At 40.6% G+C, this 23974-nt stretch overlaps 1 protein-coding gene across 10 annotated transcripts in view; it reads right to left on the reverse strand.

Moving 5' to 3' along the window:
• CACNB4 (calcium voltage-gated channel auxiliary subunit beta 4) overlaps positions 1-23974 on the reverse strand; it is a 194641-nt gene that overhangs the window by 155951 nt on the left and 14716 nt on the right. The gene's annotated exons all lie outside the window — the stretch shown is intronic.

The following is a 23974-nucleotide window of genomic DNA, read 5'->3' on the forward strand; positions in this document are numbered from 1 at the left end:
ATTTTATGATTCTAAGGAAAGGAAGGAGTGAGAGCAGCAGAATAAGGATAATGACCTTCTTAAAAAAAGCAGACTTTAACAAACTCATGAGAACAAGTAAGGTGCCATCGGAAGAAAATCTTAGGGAAAAAGTAGTTCAGGATAGGTGGCAGTTTCTCAAAGGAACAATATTAAAAGGATAACAAAAAACTCTCTCGATGTGCAGGAAAAATAATAGGAGGCCAATATGACTGCAAGCTCTTTAATCACCTGGAAATCAAAAAGGAATCCTACAAAAGTGGAAACATGGCCAAATTGCTAAGAATGACCACAAAAGAATCGCACAAGCATTTAGGCACAAAAATCAGAAAGGCTAAGGTACAGAATGAATTACCCATAGCAAAGGACACAAAGGCAAAAAGAGTTTATATAAATACATTACAGGCAAGAGAGAAATGAAGGAAAAAGGAGGCCTCTTTCCTTGCAGGGAAGAAGGGCTAACAACAGAGGACATCAAAAAGGCTGAGGTGTTTAATGCCTATTTTGCTTCAATCGTCACTAAAAAAGTTAATTGTGACCAGATGCTTTACTAAGTTGATATTAACAATAAGGGAAAAGGAATGCAAGCCAGAACAGGAAAGAACAGCTTGATGAATATTTAGATAAGTTAGATGCATTCAGGTCAGCAGGCTGGATGAAATTCACGCTAAGGTACTTAAGGAACTACCTGAAGCAATCTTGGAAGCATTAGTGATTATCTTTCAGAACTCCTGGAGGATTAGTCAGGTCCCAGAGGACTGAAGAAGGGAAAATAATGCACCTATCCTTAAAAAGAGAAATAAAGGGGACCTAGGGAATTATAAACTAACTTCAATACTTGAAAAGATACTTGAAAAAATATTAAACAAGCAATTTGTAAGCACGAGAGGATAACATGGTTATAAGTAATAGCTTAAGCCAACATAGATTTGTCAAGAACAAATCATGCTAAACCAACCTAGTTTCCTTCATTGACAAGTAATTGGTCTAGTTGATCAGAGGAAGTGTGACATATCTTGATTTTAAAGGTTTCTGACAGTCCCATGACCTTCTCATCAGCAAACTAGGGAAATGTGGTCTAGATGATATTACTATAAAGTAGATGCACAACTGGTTGAAAAACTGTACTCAAGAGTAGCTATCAATGGTTCACTGTCAAATTAGTAGGATATATTTAATGGGGTATCACAGGGGTCTGTTCTGTGTCTGGTGCTAATCAATATTTTCATTAATGACTTGGATAACAGAGTGGACAGTATACTTATAAAATTTGCAGATGACACCAAGCTGGGAGGGTTTGCAAGCACTTCGGAGGACAGGATTAGAATTCAGAAGGACGTTGATAAATTGGAGAATTGGTCTGAAATTAACAGATGAAATTAAGTGAAGGCAAGTGCAAAGCACTACGCTTAGCAAGCAAAATTCAAATGCAGAAATACAAAATGAGGAATAACTGGCTAGGCAATAGGACTGGATCACAAAGTGAATATAAGCTAACAACATGATGCAGTTGCAAAAAATGCTAATATTCTGGGTGTGTTAATAGGACCATCATATGTAAAACATGGGAAATAAATTGTTTCGCTATACTCAGCACAGGTGATGTCTCTGCTGGAGTACCGTGTCCAGTTTTTGGCACCACAGTTTAACAAAGATGTGGACAAATTGGAAACAGTCCAGAGATCAATAAAAATGAAAGAAGGTTTAGAAAACCTGACCCTATGAGGAAAGGTTAAAAAAACTGGGCATGTTTAGTTTTGAGAAAACAAAACTCAGGGACCTGATAACAGTCCTCAGATATGTTCTGGGATCTTATAAATAGGATAATGATGATGAATTGTTCAGCTGAAGGTAGGACAAAAAGTGATCAGCTTAATCTGCAGTAAAGGAGATTTATATTAGTTTTTGGGGAAAAACTTTCTGATTATGAGGATAGTTAAATGCTGGAATAGGTTGCCAAGGAAGGTTGTGGAGCCCCCATCAATAGAGGTTTCTAAAAACAGGTTAGACAAACACCTGCAAGGATAGTCTGTTTACTTGGTCTTGCCTCAGCACAGGGGGCTGGACTTGATGACTTCTCAAGGTTCCTTCCAGCCCTACATTTCTGTGATTTGAAGGTTTTTTCTACACTCCATTGGCAAAAATGTCTTTAGTCTCAAGTTCAGACAATTTTGTGCTGCCCCAGACTTGAGAGTTTGATGAAGACGTAGATGTTTGCAAGTCAGATCTCTCTGAAGTAAATCAATCCAACAACCTATCACGGCAAATGAGAGTGCAAGTATTTTGAACTCAGTGTGATATAAAATAATAAGAAATTTCAGCAACACTAACATCTGTCCCTATGCTGCACGCCACTGCACACATGGGAACAAAACTGAGGGGGAGAGAAAGCCAGCTGAGAGCCAGACAGCGGATAAGAGGGACAGCTACACAAAGATGTTCCCCGTCTGCACTGCACCTCTGGCTCCAGACTTCGTAATGATTAGAGAGTGGGCAAGGAGCTGCAGACCAGCATGTCCCCACTTCTACATGGACTAGATTCCCACAGATGCTGCAAGCTGCATTAACTTCTCCTGCAGGCTCCAGAACCCATTAAAGGGGTTACATGGTACAGGCACTGGCTGGCAGTTAATAGCATCACAGACAAGAGCCTTTTGTTCTGCCATTGCTGAAGAAGTAAATCTGCAAGAAGCATGGAAGGGAGTCCCTTTGTGTGGCTGGCTGGAGATCCACAGGGTTCTCTGTCACTAATTCTAGATCCCTCCCTGCCTGCTCTGAATTCAAACCAGGCCTAGGAATGCAGTGAGTGCGTGCGCAGGTAGGTAGGGAAGGTTAATGCAGCCAATAGCCTCATATCCAAACCATATTTTTTTTTATTATACAGGAGCAGTACAGTCATTAGTAACAGATGCTGATAACACCTCCATACCCAAACATTTTTGTCCACTCTAGTGCAATTAAGGTTTTCTTGCTGCAGAAAACATACTTAACAACACACCTGATCATCTAAAACAATCACAAAGGTACTTGAAACCAAATACATTCTTTCAAGGAACTATGTTTAAAAGAGGGGCAGGGGAATTCCTTTCCTTATAAAGCTGTCAATAAAAGTAGTGGAAACATCAAGCAGGATGGCTCAGAGGAACAGTAATTGTATAAAGTTCCTTTTACCTCTAGGTCATCAGTCTGAATCAAAGTCAACTCAGTCATAACAGAAAGTTTTTTCCACCTGAAGTGTGTTCAGCAACCAACATTAAATTAGTTTAGGGGTCATAATCCAGCTCCCAGTCGCAGATCCACATCACAAAAGCCACTGTGCTGATCCGTCCCAACAGAGAGATCAAGGATTGAATCAGCATGGATGCTGAACTATCCCCCAATCAGAGAGAGATGGCCCCTCCAGCACCAGGCTAGTTTTTGCTTGTGTCATATTGGGGGCTAGGACAATGGGCTCCTAGATTTACATCCTTTCAGAATCCTTTTTCAGGCCTGGCGGGCCATACATATCATGAATGTAAGAGCGCCCTGACTGGTTAGATTAAGCATTACTTTCTCCAGTAGTACCTGTCAGTAAAACAAGATCTTCCATGGAAAATACTCAACTAAGCCTTCGAATGCTCATGCAACATTGGGCAACTAAAACATTAAATCTACCCTCCTCAGTGGCAACTAACTGTACTTATTAATCATTTGCATGCTATTATTGAAACCCGATTAAAGAACAAATTCCTTTTAATCAAAATCCCAAGAAAATTTTTTAGGAGAAACTAAACAGTCAAAACAGAGACAAATAGACTGCTGTGTCAGCACTAATTATTCCTTGGAGAGAACTAAGCACCTGGTCACAGAACACCAATTCAAGGAGAAAGGTTATGTGAGCTGGGAAATATTTCACAATTAGTCCCAGATCTGGGTTTGACCTATGCCAACAAAAAACAAAAGATTTATGGCCTCACAAAGAGAACACACTTTGCAAATGGCTGCAATAATTAGGAGTCTCATTTTTTGGAGTTGGTTGGGATCTTGTAAGGATGGACTAATCTATTAAAAGATAAACATGGTTTTCACTGGAAAAAATAAAACCATGACAAACAGCAGAGAGAAGTTTAGAGTTTACATGGTTTGGATGAGTGAATAAATGCTGTATATCTCCATACCCCCAAGTCCACTTACTCTGGCTTTATGAAAAGGTGGCAATGAATTTCGCCTAAAAAGACAACAAAGCATCTTGGAATTTTCCTTCTTGTCTACTTTTTAAGCTCCTTACCATCTAACATTTGTGTACTCATTTTATCTAAGACTCTGTATACTTAAGGCAGGAATAAGAACTCTCATGTTCTTTCTATCTAGATCACAAGAATCAGGAAGCAAATCCCTAATATACACCATTCCTATTAACTTTAATTATTTATATATAAAGATTTTTCAAAAAAGTGAGTTTCAAAATTGGGCATACTATTTCTTATGCTAACTCAAACAAGCCTCGCCAGGACCCTGGTGTTCCAGGTCTACAAATAACTCTTGCTGAGGCTGCTATGAAAACTTTTTGGATATTAATTTAATTGTGCTTGTGATGCTGGCAGATGAGCCCAATTCTTTGCTGAAGAATGCAAAAGCCATGTCAGATTTACACAGGGGGATGGAAAAACTTCAACAATCTGACCTTTGTGCACTCACTAATTAATCGAAGCCTTAAAGTAACAACCCCACCATGTGGTTTTTATCAGAATTGCAGAGACTGCTCAGCATTGTTAAACTCAAAGCTCACACTGCCAAAATAGGTGTATAAAAGCATCAGACCAATTTTCCTGTTTGCATTACTAAATCTGTTACAAAAATGTTATTCACAATGTTAACATGTTTAATTCACCTGAGACTATCTTACAAGAAAATATTAATGCTTGAGAGACCTGTGTACAAGGTAAATGATGGGGACTCCTTTTATTGGACCAGCAAATATGTTTACCTTGGCCAGCCTTACAAAACTGCCATGAAAATATACCCGCTTAGCAGAAAAATCTATTCACCTGCCTTTTACTATGGTGACAGATAAGAATGAAAACACTAAGGATATTTTATTGACCCATCAAAATATTTTGTCAACCTAAATTATTAGAATTTTATATGGTTGATCTTGTACAAAACCTTCTTTAGTGTTTTGGAATCAAAGAGGCCATAAACTGGCTTTAAAAATGGGGTGACCCTCCCCAAAGAGGAAAATAATGCAACTAGTTACTCTTTGTGAAACTGGAGGGATGGCTTAGAGCAGAGGTTCTCAAACTGTGGTCTGTGAACCACCAGTGGTCTGCGAGCTCCATTCAGGGGGTCCACGGACAGTTCCCTCTAAGGTGTGCGCCTAGGCAGCCGCACATAAGAGAATGAAGAGCCACCCACCTAATTAGTGGAGCCGTGCAGGCGTGGCTCCACTAATTAGGTGCCTGGACCCTGGAGAAGACGCACATGTGTAAGATGAGGTGGTGGCCTTGAGGGGAATAGGGGGTAGGTAAGAGGGGGCAGTAGGATGAGAAGAGAGAGTGGGGGGTATTTGAGACATGCAGGGCTGTGGCAGCCAGAGAAAGAGGCGACTTTCCCCAGCTCCAGGGCTGTGGCAGCTGGGGAGAGATAGCCCTCCTTCCCAGCCTCAGCTCTGTGGCTGCTGGGGCAGGGGAAAGAGGGCACATCCATCACATTAGAAAGGTAAGACTACTGATATTAAAATATGAGTTGTGTGCTTTTATTTGTAGAACAAAAAACGTTAATTATTAAGTTTATTTTTATATAGCATTTTTATCCAAAGTGTTTACATAAGTATAAACATTTGGAAAGATCATTAAGTGGTCTGCTGAGACCTTCTGCAATTTTCAAGTGGTCAGCAAAAAAAAAGGTTTGAGAACCACTGGCTTAGAGAGCTAAACATTCAAAGTGAAACACTGTTCCTAGCCTTGTGGAACCATAGATTTCATTCCCAGGAGGCTCAACTAGTCCTTCATCTTTCCAAAGCAGATAAACTGAGCACTAAGCAGTTTTTTGTGTCTTGTTCTTTAAAAACTGAGACTCTGTGTATGCATTAAAGATCTTGGTAGTGTCCATAAATATAGGAATTTGCCCCAAATACAAGTGCCCAGATACTTGGTGATGCCCATGGTATTAACTTAGATACGCTGGACAATCCCTATTACCTTGCCCAGAATTTTCGCTCTCCCACATTTGTAGGCAGAATGGTGTATACCTGTGGGCTGCAGCTTTATCTCTCAGAGGCAGCTGCATTTCAGTGATAACACTGGTAACCCTGAAATGCATTAATTTTATATACTATATATAGAACCAAATTCTGTGCTCGCTTAGACCCATGCAACCCTGTTAACTTCAATAGAGTTGGTCAGGTGTAACAGACTAGAATTTAGCATCTGTTTTTTTTCTTTTTGACATGAATGAAAGGTGCTATAAAAACATAACGTATCATCATTAGAGGTCATAGCCATCTATTGTACAACGGCATAAATTCTTCACTGAATATTTCCATCACCCAACTTCAACAAGTATTTTGACTGTGTGTGTGACATAATGAGAGATGAAAAAAACAGAACAAAAAGTCTTACAAAGTAAACCCTGCAGTCTAAGGGAGGGGGCTGGGAAGTACAAGCTGTTTGCTTTCAGTCCTTGGTTTAAGTAGAGACAGGCCTCCCTAACACATGACCAAGAATGAGATCAAGATCGCGAGAAACGGTCTGGTTTCTGAAGTCTGGGGTACCAACATTGACAAGGATCTTACATGAGACCTTTTAATTTGACACCCTAAAGGGTCCTATGCTCATTTGATATGAAGAAAGAACCATCTATTTTGTTGAAAATTGATATTTTGGGGGTTGTTATTGTTGCTGGTCATCTGACTGAAAAATGAGATCATTTATGACACCTGCAGTATGAAGGCTCAAGAAATGTAAACAAGTTTCCATCCCAGCTTAATAGAGATTTCAAAACCGCACACTTCACATTTAATATTATAATGTGCTGGCTAGTGTCTTCAAATGGACAGAATCAGAATTGCTCAACCTTTTCACAACTAATGTACTTTAATACATAACTAAATTATGACTAAGTCTTTCACAGAAACTTAGTGGGATAAGTTTCATGACTGGAATATTAATATAGAGGGATATAGCTTGTTCAGGAACAGCAGACAAGATAAAAAGGGAGGAGATGTTGCATTATATATCAAGAATATATACATTAGTTCTGAGGTCCAGAAGGAGCTGACAAGTATACCAGTTGAAAGTCTCTAGGTAAAGATCAAAGGGATTAAAAATAGGGATAATGTCATGGTCGGGGTCTACTACAGACCACCAAATTAGGACGAGGAGGTGGAGGAGGCATTTCTAGAACAAACAACAGAAATATTCAGAACACAACATCTGCTAGTAATGGGGACTTTAACTACCCAGTCATCTGTTGAAAAAGTAACGTAGCAAAACACAAAATTTCCAGTAAGTTCTTGGAATTTACTGGGGACTTTTTATTTCAGAAAGTGGAAGAATTAACAAGGGGGACACACTTGATTAGATTTAGACTGGATTCTGACCAAAAGTGAGGAATTGTTAGTGAATCTGAAGGTGGAAGGCAACTGAATTGAAAGTGACAATGAAATCATAGATTTCACGATTCTAAGAAAAGGAATGAATGATAGCAGCAGAATAAGGACTTCAAAAAAGCATACTTTAAGTGACTCAGAGAACTGGCAGGTAAGGTCCCATGGTAAGAAAAGCTAAGGGGAAAAAGGAGTTCAGAGGAGCTAGCAGTTTCTCAAGGAGATAACATTTGAGGCACAACAGAAAACTATCCCAATACAAAGGAAAGATATGAAGACTAGTAAAAGGCCAACATGGCCGCATCAGGATTGGGCTTTTGGCACAATGCTGTACCCACTGTCACTGTGAAGTTCCAATTGACCAGTTTGGTAACAAGTGTGGCGGTCCAGATTGTCACAGATTGGCTACAACTATTTAAACACGTTTCCTGCTCTGTGCAGTCTTCTACTGTATAGGAGTAACTCAGGTTTGAAGAAGAACCCTGCCACATTAGTTTGCCTGTTACAGCAGGTTCTACAGTTTTTTTTCTCCCCAAACACAAATACTCTGGTGAATACCACAGAGTCTATGGATGAGCATAATGCCATCTGCAAAGGCTGAACACCAGAGATTTATTACCATCTGTGCAGGTACATTTTTCTTTATTAAAATATAATTTATCAGGAAAGGAACCTTCTATAAGGAAAAGCTCATGAGAAAACAAAAATAAGGCATGAAACTGCTCAGTAAAGCAATCTTATCCATCCCATCAGCCATACTGGGTTAGACTTCAGAAAACCGAATTGATTATGCAAATTATTAGACTTGATTCAGTTTTCACTGTTTATTAATAGCTACATTAACATACCTTTCAGGGTCTAAACTTAATTACCTAATTATCTTTATTTGATGAATAAAGATGAATTGATCACTAAATTAAAAGTTGGTGATTGCCTAAGTTGCAAGTAATCATGACCTAATTTTATTTGTTACATGAAAACAGAATATAGCCCCGACCAGACACACACACACACACACCCCTACCTTTAAAAAGGTACCAAGTTTCCAAGCTGAAAACAATAATGACCTGATTATGAAGGGAAGTGAAAGTAGCATTTAAAAATTATATATAATCAAATGGGAAAATGGGTAGTTGATACTAATGAGTACAGGAAATGTAGAGAATGGATAAGGAAAGCTAAAAGTTATCTGTGAAAAAAAAAATCTGTGGCCAGTAGGTTAAGGACACTGAGAAGGAATTGTTTAAATATATCAGAACACACAAAAACCTAAAGATGTGTAGGTCTAATATTAGATAAGGATGGTAAAACTGTCAGTCTTAATGCAGAAAAGGAAGTATTCAATACATACGTCTGTTCTGTTTTTGGAAAGAAGCAGGATGATGTATTTGTATCTTACAGTAATAATAAAATATTTTATATTCCATCAGTAACTACATAGAATGTTCAACAGCAACTATTACACAATTTTAAACCTGCAATACTGGATAATTTGAATCCAAAAGTATTAAAAGAATTGGCCAAAGAAAACCCTGAACCATTAATGTTGATTTTTAACAAATCTTGAAACACTCAGGAAGTTCTAGAGAACTAGAAAAAAATCTAATGTGCCAATATTTAAAAAGGGTAAATGGGATGATCTATGTAACTAACAGTCTCTGACAAAAAATCATGTGAAGAATTAAAGGATGGTAGCTAAATTAATGCCAGTCAACATGGTTTTATGGAAAATAAATTTATTGTAAGAGACCTGATACTGTTTTGATTGGATTATGGGTATGGTTGATAAAGGTAACTGTGTTGAAATAATAAAATATTTAAACTTTTCTAAGATATTTGACTTAGTCCTGCATGACATTCTGATAAAAAATTGGCACTACCTAATGGATTACATATTAATTGGATTAGAAAAAGGCTAACTGATAAGGTTTCAAAAAGTAATTGTAAAGGGGAAAATCATCATTCTTTGGGGGTATTTCTAATGTGGTTCTGTAGAGATCTGTTTTGGCTCAATGCTATTCAATATCTTTATCAACCATCTGGAAGACGATATAAAATCATCGCTGGTAAAATTTGCAGATGACAAAAATTGGTGGAGTTGCAAATAATGAAGGGGACAGGTCAGTCATACAAAGCAATCTGGACTGCTGAATCAAATGAGTTATTTTAAATAACATGTTTTGTGCAGCCAAATACAAGGTCATCTAGGAACAAAGAACATTGGTTGCACTTATGGAAGACACTATGCCAGAATACAATGACACTGAAAAGGACTTGGGGGAAACACTAGATAACCAAATGAACATGAGCAGTGCAATGCTGTTGCTAAGAGGGAGAATGGGATCCTGGGATGCACATGCAAAGGAATATCAAAGAAAGAGGTGGCATTACTTCTGTATACAGCATTAGTGAGATCATTATTGGAATACTGTGTCCAGTTCTGGTGCCCACACTTCATAAAGGATGTCAAAATATTGGTTTAGAAAAAAGGGCTACAAAAATTATACTAGGTCTGGAAAACATGGTTGGAAGCTGAAGCTAGACAAATTCAGACTAGAAATAAGGTGCAACTTTTTTTTTTTAAATCAGTGAGGGTAATCAACCATTGGAACAACTTACCTAGGGAAATGCTAGATTTGCCATGACTTAAATTCTTTAAATCAAGACTAGATATCTTTCTAAAAGATATGCTCTAACTCAAATAGAAGTTCTGGGCTTGATGCAGAAATTACTGAGTGAGGTTCTGTGGCCTGTGTTGTGCAGGAGATCAGACTAAATGATGATTATAGTCCCTTCTGGCCTCAAAATTTCTGCATTAATGAAATATAAAGAGATTCTTTTTTTTTTTAATAGCTCTTAAAGTGAGTAGCATCATAGTAAGTTTCCCCCGGAGCAATCAGATCACATTTCAGAGTTTTATACCAAATTATTTTTTCTGTTTATTCTTTCTTATAGCAAGGTAGGGTTCCTTCCCCTCACCCCCAAAAATCACTCTGACAAAGAGACAAAGTCCCTAATCACAAATTTCAGAGAGTTTAAAGTCAGGAGAGACTATTAGATCATCTATTCTGACCTGTATAGTAGACTGCCAGTGGTACTTAAAGCCATGGGAAGGTTGTACAAAAATCTTATGGACGGTATTTTCCTTTTGTCAAAATGTAGTCTTGCTTTCAGTAAAATTCTCCTACAGTGGCAGTGGCACACATGCTAAAACAAAAGAAAAAAAATTAAAATGTTCCCTGTTTGTGTCTTTAGAGCCAAATCCGGCTTGCTTTACAAGCAGGAGAATCTCATTGATTTCAAAGGTAATAGTAGCATGACTAAGGCAAGAGAGATTTGGCCCAAATGCATAACTTTATGCATAGGAGCAGAAGAGCAACAAAGTATTGCTTCCAAAATAAGATCAAAACACAGAAGAAACTCAAGGCAGCACCATGGAAATTCAAGCACATTCCCCAGCAAGATCCTTCACTCTTATATATATAAATAAATAAATAAATAAATGTTACTTCTCAGCATCTCTAAACCCCTCCTTTTCACTCCCAGCCCACCACTAACATAATTGCCCACACCTCCCGCACAGATCCTCCATGACTACAGCCTTTGTTTGCCTGGCCTCTCTGCCTATCACCTCATACCCCTTCAATCCATCCATAATTCTACATCACCCTCTTCCCCTCACCTTCTGCATCAAGCCCAATCATTCCTTGTACTCCCTTCTCTGTATCCTAAAGCCTTCTACCATGTTGCCCCTTAGGCTTGGAGCTGCCTTCCTCTTCTCATGCTCCAAAACTCCTTCTATTCTTTCAAATCTCTCCTCAAAATAGACTTCTCCCTTACAAAGCCATACAGAAATAACCAGTTAGTTTCCTAACCTCCTCCAACTCATGTGCTATTTGTGTCTGATCTATCTAGTTTGGACGAACACTGGATTGTAAACTCCAAGGGGCAAGTTGCTTATCTTCTTATTTGTTTGCAAAGTACAAAGCACAGTGTTGGTGCTGGGTGGGGAGGGGGACAAAATTAACAACATACCTGTTAAGGCTGAAGGTTAATAAATCTGGAGATTTTATACAAATAACTTAATTGCTTAATTTGCATATTTGAATATGCATATTTGTATGCAAATATCCTGATTACCAGACTGTAAGCCTGACAAAGCTGCAACATGCAGCAAACTTTAGAGATACAGAAATTGCTATGCTTCTGGCTGGCTATGGCATCTCCTGTAAGTGGTGGCTACTTGAGGCTACTCCTTGGCCTGGACTAGATGCAGTTAGATTGCTAGCCCCTGGTGTTACCTGCTGCTGGGCTAGGGATATGGCTGGCCTAGGGATATGGCTGTCCTTGCCATCAGGCAGAGGGATGCTCTGGTGCTGGACTCCTGGCCTGTAGCTGGCTGCATAATTTTGGCTCCTCTGTACTCATTGACTTGGGGATGTCTAACCCTGCCTGCTGCTTTGTGGCTGAGGGTAGGGGCAGTCTCTAACCCTTGCTTTTCCTACTGCTCCCTGATAGAGGGGGTCTGGCTTTGCCTGCTGCTCCCTGACTAGAGAGAGGGGCTTTGGCCCTGGCTCTGCCAGCTGCACCCAAGTTACTTGCTCACAACCTCCTGGCCAGAGAGTGATGGCTACAGTTATTGCTCTGAACAGCTCCAAGTCTATGGTCATGGCTGGGTTGAGAGACTGTGCACTAGAACAGGCTACATCTCTTTAGTTCGATTCCTCCTGGCAAGGTTGCCTGCAGGACTCTAACTTTGGAAATTCTTGTTAGAGCAGCCTTGAGCGTTCTCAGCTCTCCAGATCAGAAGTTGTGAGATCCTGGGCAAGAGTGACTCAGAAAGCAGGTGAATCCAGGAGCCTCTCAGCCACATCAGGAGCCTGGACAGAGTGGGCCTGCTTAAAGAGAATTTAATTATAGATCAGAAAAATCCAGAACAGTAAGTTTAGCAAACGTCAGTAGGGCTGTATATGGAAGATCTAAAAATAAAGGTGGGGCAAAAGTGAGACATTTGAGTCAATGTACGTGCTGTAGAAATTTAGGGCATGATTCATTCACCAAAAAAAGAAAAAAAGAAACCCTCTTCAAGCTATATTCCAGGGGATTCATGAATAATGTATGTAGAACAAGAGTGGGTTGCCATTTCCCCACACTGCTTCTGCATAAATTACACTGGCTTATAATTCATCACACTTCTGTTTTTGCTGCATGTAAATGGTAACCTCTCATTTATGGATTACAGAGAATGGAATCAGCTGCAGAAAGGCAGTTGGAGCATTTGCAGGTGGAAAAGTTGCAGGAGTAGGGGGATTAACACTACCGTCCTGTAGCACAAGTAAATTTTTTCATGTTCGTATTGGATAACATTTTACCTTTTTAAAACCACAGGTTAGTAATGGGGTATGGAGCCTTTCAAGATCACCAGCACTAATCTCACAGAGAGAGAGAGAGAGAGAGAGAGGCCTCAGAGAATGTGATTATAGAGAAGTTTGGACTGCCTAGGGATTTGGCATTGAGGGCAGTAGACTGTTCAGTAACTTGTTAATGGCCTAAAGTAAAGAAAATCCTTAAGTACATTAAATAAAACACCTTTACCTCCACCTTAATGATAAAATCCACATCAGTCTAATACACATTATAAACTCTTTTCTGAGCTATTATCCAGTTCACTGTACAGAGTACAAAATGTACAACTATTTGCCTTGTAACTAAGTGGCATATGTATGTACCCTGAAGAAGCAGCTTGTGGTCCTCAGAGCCCAAGTACAATATCTTGAAATCAGAGAGTTGCTGAACAGAGCAGAGAGAGATGCTATTGTTAATGGAGAACAGGCTACAGGGAGATTGTGGAATAGGCCTGTCTCAGATCTGGTGCCCCAATCTTCTGCTTGAGGAACCTAGATTCATGATGGGTAGGAACAAAGGTGGAATGGAAGGACAAGTTTGTTAAGATGGGAACCACTTTTTGACAGAAACAGAGGAAGTTGATCAGTTCTCACATATGGAGGAAGTCACTTCAGGAAATGGGAATGCCATTGCAAGGTATAGATGGTCTGAGGTAACAGTGAATTTAATCAATAGAAATATTGAGAGCTGGATATGTGGCAACAAGTTAACTATTTAGTGACTTGCTTACTGGGTGTGAAGATGGCAGATAAAATGAAAAAAACCATCCAGACAAACTTCTAATGAGTGATAGGGAGGAGTCTATTATGGTAAATATTTAGTCTTGGAAGGGTTAGATTTTAATCAGTAAATGCTGATTAACATCATTTTACTGAACACACAAACCAACAAAAACATTTTTCCATCGATGATAATCGAAACTTACAGATAGGCAAATTAAGAAAAATGCTGCTTGAGAGCATATTAGAGTTTAACTTAAGGATCTTTACTTTGCATATTTTGAATGTCATGTTGACACTTTGCGTTTTAATGGTTATAAAGCTTTAGCTTTTTAAATTTCAACATCTACTGTTATTAAATAATTATTGTCTGACTCCCCTATGATTTCCCACAACTGTGAACATTTAGATTAATAAAAAAAAATTAAAGCTTAAACCCCATAATTTTGTGCTACTGTGACAACTTACATGGATAAAAATAGGAAAAAGGGTTAAAAATAAACACTGATATTATCCATCCAAATTATAAGAAAAAAAATCAAATTCTGCCACACTTACATAATGGAAAACAAACAGCTAAACTTCACAGAATCCTTATAAGTGAAAATTGACTTACTGAAGAATCTGCTTTCATTGGTTGATGTTTTCAGATTGGTATATATAGTCCAAGTAATGATCAACAACTAGGTTGGTAAGTAGGTATTTCTAAGCACCTGTTCAAATCAGAATTATTTAGAAATTTTCTTGGCTGCAGAAAGTTCACACACAGAGATTAAAGTCAGACACAAGTTTGAAAGTATTTCCATGAAAGCAGTGCAGAATTGTGTGTAAATTTAAATCCAGGAACACCTTTTAAAAATTTCTTAAAACCCATAATTTTGTGAAACCCTGAAAATTTAAATAAATACATTTAAATAAATGTTAAAGATGCTTAAAACTAAACATTGATATTATCTCTTGAAATCATAAAAGATCCTGCCAAACCAATAAATATTGGTAGTAGGGAGGTGTGGGAGATAAGTCCTACAAGATAAATTAAAAATAAAAAAAATAAAAAAGTCTAGGGCCTCTATGGAAACTAGCTCCAAAATTATTATGGTTCCATGTGCAAGGTCAGCTAGACAGAGGCTATGTCAGAATCTCAATGCACAGATGAGAAGATGGTCTACAGAGCATGATCTTACATTCACTAGACACAGAAGAACTTTTAGGGAAGAGAAGGGCTTCTTTTGACGTGATGGGTCTAGGGTTGCCACCTTTCTAATTCCTGGTAACTGGATCCCCAAAGCCCTACCCCCTGCTCTGCTTCTTCCCCCAATGCCCCACCCCTGTCGCTCACTCCTTCCCTCCCCTCCCCCCAGTCGCTTGCTGGATCATCTCGAGGAGCCAGTCTGCATGTAGGAGGCAGCCCCAGCAGGTTAATGATCCGGTGACTCCCGCTGCCCCATGTTAACCGGACTTTTGGCAAAGGTACCATTTAGGGGCCTGGCAACCCTAAATGGCACCCAGACATAGAAGCCAAAAGCCAGACTGTCCAGGTAAAACCCAGAGAGATGACAACCCTAGATGGGTCTCCATCGGAACCTAAGTGGAACCAGACTGCCAATAGAGAAAATGGACAACATGGAGGGGTTGTTTTTGTTTTGAAGGGTGAGGGTTAAATTATGAGTTGGGCAAAAGATAACAGATGAGGAGGAGAATTCTGGTTGAACTAAGATATTTGCTAGGGATTTCAATAATACGTATGTAAACTATAAAAAATCCTCGTAGAAAAGGACAGGCCAGAAATTAAAACTGAAATGGAGGGGGGATAGGCTGTGATCAGAGGCACATTCCAGATAGATAACAAGGTGTCACATAAAAGGAAAAGAAAGGAAGAATCCTGGAGTACCAGACAATTGGCAATGATGGAAGCGCTTGGCACAAAAAAAGTCATTTCTGAAACATGGTGGAATAACAAACAAAAGTCTGAATGCAATACTGAAACACCTGACTATAAATTATACAGGAAGGCATGGGTGGGGAGTATCATAGGCTGAGAGAGGCTGTGCCTCCCCAAACAGCCTGGTGTGGCCCGGCCCACGCTCCATCCCCAGGAGGCTGCCTCCTGCAGTTCCCAGTGGTCTGCCTTGGCCCAGGCTGGCTGGGGCTGGCCAGCCTGCCGCGGGAACTCAGGGCGGCTGGTGCTGGGGCCGTGCTGCCCACCTGGAGCTCAAACCGTGCCGCCCAGCACGAGGGTTGGGGGCGCTGCTGCCACGCCATGAGGTACTCCGGGGCTGGGGGCGCTGCTGCCATACCTCCCGGTGCTAGAGGCCACAGTGGTAATGCTCTGGGCTCCTGTGGGAGATGAGGGACACAAGGGGAGGGAAAGGGGCAGGGCCTTGGGCATAAGGGGAGGGACCGATGGCTAGCCTCCCACAACAGCCAGGTCACTGGCTGCCCCTGCAGGAAAGTAGAAGTGAGTGAGCAGCAGTATATCTAAAAAATTGCATGGAATCGAATGAGATATTTTTTTGAAGAACAATGAAAAGAATGTATATGGTAGTAATCTCAAATTGTAAGAATACAAATATTCTAGTAGAGATATACTACCAATGTCAAGGTCAGGGATGGGATATTGAGTAGGCAATATTGAGAGAGAAAAGAGGCAACTAAATCTAATAAAGCAGTAATAATGAATATCTTCAACTACCCACATATATACTGGCCCTAGGTCATATTGGGACAAGGTTTAGAGAAGCAATTTCTCAATGCTTTAAACAGTTGCTTCTTGGGACAACTTTTTCAAGTACACAGAGAGGCCACTCTCATTGTAGTCCCACATAACACGCACTGGTTCACAGGGTAAAAAGAATTGCCGTACTGGCCAGTCTAGTCCAGTGTCCTGTCTGGCAGTGACTAGTAACAGGTTCTTACCAGGGAGATGTAAGAAACTCTGAAATAGGTACTTATGGAATAGCCTAACAATAGAAACTTTCATTTACTAGCCCTTCCCCCATCCCCAATACAGGTTGGTTTATTCCCTAAAGAATGAGGGCTTATATCCCTTCCAAACTATTGTTTACTTCTTGTAGTCCTAGTTAACATACCTGTGAATGTTCCCATCGTCCTTTTAAAATATCTAATCTTTTTTTAAAATCCTGCTAAACTCTTGACCTCAGCAATATCTTGTGGCAGTGAGTCCACAGGCTGTCCCCCAGAGAGACCAGAGATTGAATGGGCATGGAGACGGAAACATACTCTCTAGTGGTGGCCTTCTAGGCCAGAGTTGAGGTATATATTGATGATATGAGACACCCGACACTTGCCTTGTTGATGCCCATATGGTTTTTTGGATAGAGAACTTCAGCCTACATGACTGTCATTTCAGCATTTTTCATAAGCATTAAATTAGCTTTAAAAAGCCTATGTAAGTGGGCTTTATGTGCAGATAAATGGCTGGGTGTGCTCTTCCCAGCTATGCTTACATCATCAATCTTTTCCTTTTGAAATGTTCTCGGGCTCTGCAAGTCTTTTGTTTGACAGTGACTGCTGCCTACCTACTGAATAGTGTAACATGTCTAAGAATAAACCACCCTTTTCTAAGCACTCTCCTTTGCATACACCAGGGACCAAAGATTGGTGCTTTGATGCTGCAGCATGAGGTAGGGGGTCAAACCCTTAGACCATCAAATCAGCTTACACTCTCATGCTTTTTCCAATACATTAAACACAGTAATTGACAAACTCAGCACAAGGAGGATCACAGACGGTCCTGGAAGACGTTACCACCGGTTTGTTGTACAATAACTCCTCACCTCCCAGACACTGTTCAGCTCTGACTCTGCCTACATCTCAGTTCTAGTTGCCACCTACTCCCTGGCACCCTATAACCAGTTCAGTTCACCTTGATGTTCCTTTGACTCCTCTCTGGTAACACAATTCTACTACCAGTCATTTCCTTAGGTCAGCAGTAGGCAGGGGAAGGAGGAGGAAGGAGAGTGGATGGAACACCTGGATCATTTCTCTCTTGGGAGAGCCTAGCTGCTAGCATTGTAGGCTGAAGCACACAGACCAGACTGCAAACAACCCTTAAAAGAAAGAAAGCCATCCTCATTCCAGGATCCCAAAAGCCAAGGGTGAGCAAACTAATCCAAGAGCATGGGATACCACGACAGTGGCAACCCACCACTATCACTGGAGGCCCATATAATCTTTGTTCTACAAATGATTTGTGATACAGTTTTTAACCAGCAAAGGTGTCTGTTTTCCTCATGCTCCTCAGCCTCTTCCTCTTTTCTTTCCATCTCCTCCCTCTTTCCTCTCTGCTCCTGGTTTTCCTTTTCTCTCTCTCTCTGCACATCATGCTTGTAATTTGATGGCTGGCATTCTATATACCAAGGAGTGCTTGTTAGCTAGGATGTGTCACAACATGCTGAGTCCACTGTCAGTTTAAAGAGAGGAATACAAGATCTGATGTACAGAAAGGGAAAAGAAAAAATAGAGTTCAAATGAATGTGCTTGAAACATCCACAGTGTTTCTAGTCAGATTTAATGTAATTACTATTTTAATTATGACACAGATTGTGATCTCACCTCTTCTCCCTCTTTCTCAGATTTCAGAGATCTCTTGAGATTAATATATTCCCAGGTGTCGGAGGGCATTATCGCTGTGACATGTAGAGTGTTTATTAAGAGCCTAGTTGGGTACAATACTACAATGGCTGCGTTTGCATCAAGGCAGCTAATGGAGAACGTTCCTGGCTTTTCTGAGAGACATGCAGCTTTGGGGGAAAGGGCAAGAGAAAACAGGGGTAACAGGGAGACTGTTGAAGACAATACAGGAAGTGTGAGGATGAGTGAGAGACAGAGAGATGGGCAAGTTAAAGGAGACAGGCTATGGAAGTGAGGAAGCTGAGGGGGAGAAAGGGCAGGGAAGAGAGGAAATTCATGAGACGAGAACGTCAGGAAGAGGATAGTTGCAGGAGGACAGCAGGCTAGGGACATGAGGAGAGGTTCTGGGAGTAAGGAGTGAGCACAGCAATGAGGGCTGCAGGAGGAAGGAGGTTGGCAGAACAGGGAAGGGGAGCTGCAGGAGAACTGGGAGGGAATGTGAGGAGAGGGAGAGGGAACTGCTCTGAGGTTAGGAAGAGGGAAGTGTTAGAGCTGCGTGAGAAGGAACACAGCCACAGGGACATGAGAGGGTGCTGCAGCCGGAGGTGATGGCTATTTGTTCTTAACTCATTGCCACTTCTGTCCCTCCACAATCCCTTGTCCACTCCCTCTGCTCTTTTTCTCTTTTAGTTCCTTTCCCTTCACTCCCTAGACATTCCTGCCATCACTCAGTCACTTCCATGTCCTAACTTCTTCCTCCATCAAACTCCTTTCCTTGCTGTCCTTTCTCCCCTCAGCTCTGTAACTTTCCAGCTTTCTCCCTATCATCCCTCCCACTCTCTCTGCTTGGACCTTCTTCTCTAGAGGAAGCAGATTAGCCTCACAAGTCCTACATCCGCTCTCATGATATTCCAGCCCACAGAAAGTTAGTAAAGATTTGCTGAGTTCATTATTCTGGTGTCAAATGCTGCTGCTGCCACCCCTGAGTAACTAGCTTCCTTATATACACAGTCCGTATGCCAGAACAGATCATGTTAATACTGCTTTATAGCAGAAGTGGGACCTGTTCTCTCTCTGAGGTCTGGAAAGGGTGAAATCATAAAGTGAAGCTACTGCTCATGGTGCAAGTAAGATCAGAAATAAAACATGGACAGAATATTTAAGCCATAACAATCGAGAAACAGGTCATTTTCTGAGGATTAACGACCAGCTGCAAGGTTAATGCACCTTGGACCATTATTCCTAGCCAGTCATTAATCCCCAGGAAATGCCCTGTGCCAAGGTCATTCTTGCCATTATAAGCTGAAAAGAAAAGAAACCAGAGACATATGGATATTTTTGTAATGGGTGATCCAGTTTCAACTGGTATGCACAGGTCATGCTTAGAGAACTAATGCACTGTTCTTTTGCCAGTCAGATTGCTCAAGTCATTTCACAGTCTATTCAGTTTATAGAGAATTGTATTTTGAAATTGGTTTTGTCTCACTCCTCTACATCTTTCATTTTTCTTTTCTTTCTAACCCGAGAACAGACTGCCCAATTGTCTAACACACACACATTCGTGCACGCGATAGGGCCCTATCAAATTCACAGTCCATTTTGGTCAATATCATAGTCAGTTTTTAAAATTGTAAATTTCATGATTTCAGCTATTTAAATCTGAAATATCATATTAATAATTGTAGGGGTCCTGACCCAAAAAGGAGGTTGGGGGGGGGTTGCAATACTGCTACCCTTAGGTCTGTGCTGATGCTGGCAGCGGCGCTGCCTTCAGAGCTGGGCAGCGGGAGAGTGACGGCGGCTGGCCAGGAGCCCAGCTCTGAAGGCAGCACCGCTGCCAGCAGCAGCGTGGAAGGAAGGATGGCATGGTATTGTATTGTCACCCTTACTTCTGTGCTGCTGCTGGCAAGGCGCTACCTTCAGAGCTGGGCACCCGGCTAACAGCTGCCGCTCTCTGGCTGCTCAGCACTGAAGGCAATGCTGAAGTAAGGGTGGCAATACCACAACCCCCCTAAAATAACCTTGTGACCCCCCTGCAACTCCCTTTTAGGTCAGGACCCCCAATTTGAGAAACACTGGTCTCCCCTTTGAAATCTGTATAGTGTAGGATAAAAGTACACAAAAGACCAGATTTCATGGGGGAAGACCAGATTTCTCAGTCCGTGAAGTGTTTTTCATGGCTGTGAATTTGCTAGGGCCCTAGCTATATATATGCTCTCCCTTCCAAGAAGCACAGCATTGACCCTATATTACACACACACACACACACACACACACACACACACACACACACACACACACACAGAGTGCTATGCTTATTTCTTGGAAGGAAAGCAGCTACCACTATGCAGACAACTCAACCTGTAACCAAATCACACCTGTATAACATCCTACATAGATAATTGCTTTGTGAGAGCTGGTTCTAAGACCCAAGAAGTATTTAACATGTCACAACATAATATACAATAATTTACAGGGTGGAAAATCCATTTCCATTATAGTCATTTTATTTCTATATTATTTAGAGATGTGTCCTTAATTTATAAGCATGACCACAAAATTGGCAAGTGAATGCAAACATTTTAGTAGAATGTGAAGCAAGGCTAAAGCACACTACAGTAATAAATATCATAAGCGTCTCCTGTCAGATGAGACTTATGATAATATCTTATATTTACATACCACCTTCCATCCTAAATGGATCCCAAAGGACTTTACACTTTATAAAACTGATATACAAACTATAAATAGGGATCAAATAATCCACCCTACAAAACAGCCACCTACAAGGTGAAATGCAGCAGTTGTTGAATAGGGCCTAATACTACCCAGTTCTTAAGGCAGGAAGCAAAGAATATATTTTTGCACTTGCATGGAGAATTTAGACAGGCAGAATAAACATCCAAAAGAGAGTTTGGTTGGAACATTCAGGGTTACCACAATCCTCCCTTTGGGGTGTTTTAGGATCTTTTAATGACCACAAGTCATTGAAGTCACAAGTCAGGACTTCAGTTTTAAGTCATCTCCAAATGAGAGCACATCTGGCAACATAATGCCACCAGTGCTGTGTCATTGGCTAAGAACTGACTCAGTGTATGTCTACCTTGAGCTGGGAAGTGCTGTTGAAGACCTTTTTCCAATTTTTCTTTAGTTTTATTTTAGAGCAGCTCTTAGCAAATCTGCAGAACATGGTGGGTGGGCATGGGAGAGCTTTGAGCTTGGGGGGAAAGTGGAGAAATGGGGAATGGAGGATATCAGCAGAGGGGGCTGGGGAAGAAAGGGGGGGCAACAGAGTAGGGTGGGGAAGCAATTGAATGAGGCCATTAAAACCCTCCACAAGCCTTAAGAGTTTATGGCCAAGCCCACATACCCCATCCTGAGCCTTCGCATTCTTATTGGGGCATATCACACTGCCACTGCAAGCCTCTGTCAAAAGCCTCATTGGGACCCTCCCAACAAACTCCCCCTACAGTCTTAGGCTTAGCACATCCCGACAAGCCTAGATAGGGTTGTCAGTCTTCTGACACATACAAGGGTTCAGGCTGCTGTAGAGGGGTGTTATTTGCACTTCCATGTACCAGCTTCTGTCTACCTGGCCCGCAGCTTTACTGTGCAGAAATGAAGAGACATGAGCCTCACTAGCAAACCCCAGCCTCTAGAAACATAATGTGGTTGGAGACTCAAAGAAACTGAGTTTTGGGGGGTTTCCGAGGAACAATCTTTACAAAGACTTCACCTCACAGTCTTTGATACATGTATCCTCCCAACGCCCCATGAGGTATACAAGTGTTATTATCCCCATTTTACAAGTGGGGATCTGAAGCACAGCTAGGTTAAGTGACTTGCTCTGTCACAAACTTCCTGTGTGATCTTAGGCAAGGAACTTAACCCAGGTTCCTGAAGTTCCAGGGTAGCTCCCTCACCACTGGACCTCACTACAAGTCACAAATTGAGGCAATGTTGTCCAGGAGTTACAGAAAACTGCCCAGACAAGATAATCACAACCTGAGAAGCATTTGAGCATGACTTGTTTCATCCAGAAGTGCCAGTGATTCAGCTCTACATTAGCTAGCAAGTTACACAAGGAAGACTCTAAATTGCCTTCTCTCACTCGTTATAGTGAATGTACTGGAAATCATCTTACAGGTGAAATGTGAAAGCCACTTGAAAACCATTGGGTAGGAGCAGCCTGGATGATTTTATAAAGGGGAGGGCTTGTTTTTCAAAGAAACAAGAATATTTTTAAAGAGATCAGTGTCAGAATTCTGGTTTAGAATATATATTTAAGTGATTTGGTCCAGAGTAATGGAAGCAGGATGTCAAACTTTCCAGAGAGTTCCAAATCTGTCAAGTTACAGAAATACTGAGAGAGAGAGCGAGAGAGAGAGACAGAGACATGAATATGTATTAAAAGGAACAATCATGCAATGTATTATCCAGGAGAAAGTTGATGGTTATTGCAAAAAAAAAAAAAAAAAAAAAAAAAGCCTTGGAACTATCAATTCAGTGAATGACAGCCATAAAAATACAAATGAAGTAATGGAATATTTTAACAGACAGAATCCAAATCAAATGAGATATAGGTCTTGTCTAGAATACTGCTTATCTTGTGTGAGTAAGGTTAGCAGAATCTGGCCCTAAGTGACTTGTTTAAAGTATTCAGAATACCAAGTGATTTTTGCTCAAGCAAATTTAAATACATTGTTCAGAACATAAAGGCTTTCCCAAAGCAAAAGTCATGATCATAATCAGTAAAAGCAAGGAAACAGAATAAAGTGAATATAGTATTATTATTAACAAATATGATAGTAGCATTACCATTATAACAACTTTAATCCAAGGATTTCAAAGCACTTTACAAGCTACCATCCAGGTCTCGCAAGCACTTAAGCGCATACCTTTACACATGGGAGTACAGTAAAACCTCAGAGTCACAAACATCTCGGGAATGGAGGTTGTTCATAACTCTGAAGTGTTTGTATCTCTGAATAAAACATTATGGTTGTTCTTTCAAAAGTTTACTGCTGAGCATTCACTTAAAATATAGCTTTGAAACTTCACTATGCAGAAAAAAATGCTGCTTTTAACCATCTTAATTTAAATGAAATAAGCACAGAAACAGTTTCCTTACCTTGTCAAAAAAAATGTTTTAAACTTGCCATTTATTTTTTAATACTTTACAGTTAAACACAATACTGTACTGCTGCTGCCTGATTGTGCACTACTGGTTCCAAATGAGGTGTGTGGTTGACTGGTCAGTTTGTAATTCTGAGGTTCTACTGTAGTTACACTGAGCACGGTAGGACCGTTCATTTGTCAGGTTACTCATGTGCATATGTACAGGATCAGGAGCTAAACCTAAAACTTCATTACTCCCTTGTGGACAAGTATGAAAAATACCACTTTACAGATGTGTAAGTTGAGGTACAGAGAAGTTCTGTGATTTGTACAAGTCAGTGACAAAACCAGAAATAGGACTCAGATGCCTTGATTGCCAGTCCCCTGCTATAACTACTAGATCACACTCCCTGGTAAAATTCTGTCATTTGGTTACAAACTGAGCAAGTTGCTAACCAACATTATGGAGTAAATAATACAGCTGAATTCAGGAAACAATTATTCTCTCTGGGGACACAGAATTTTGATGATGACC

This window comes from Chrysemys picta, chromosome 11 (assembly GCF_011386835.1).
Source record: "Chrysemys picta bellii isolate R12L10 chromosome 11, ASM1138683v2, whole genome shotgun sequence".
Taxonomy (NCBI): domain Eukaryota; kingdom Metazoa; phylum Chordata; order Testudines; family Emydidae; genus Chrysemys; species Chrysemys picta.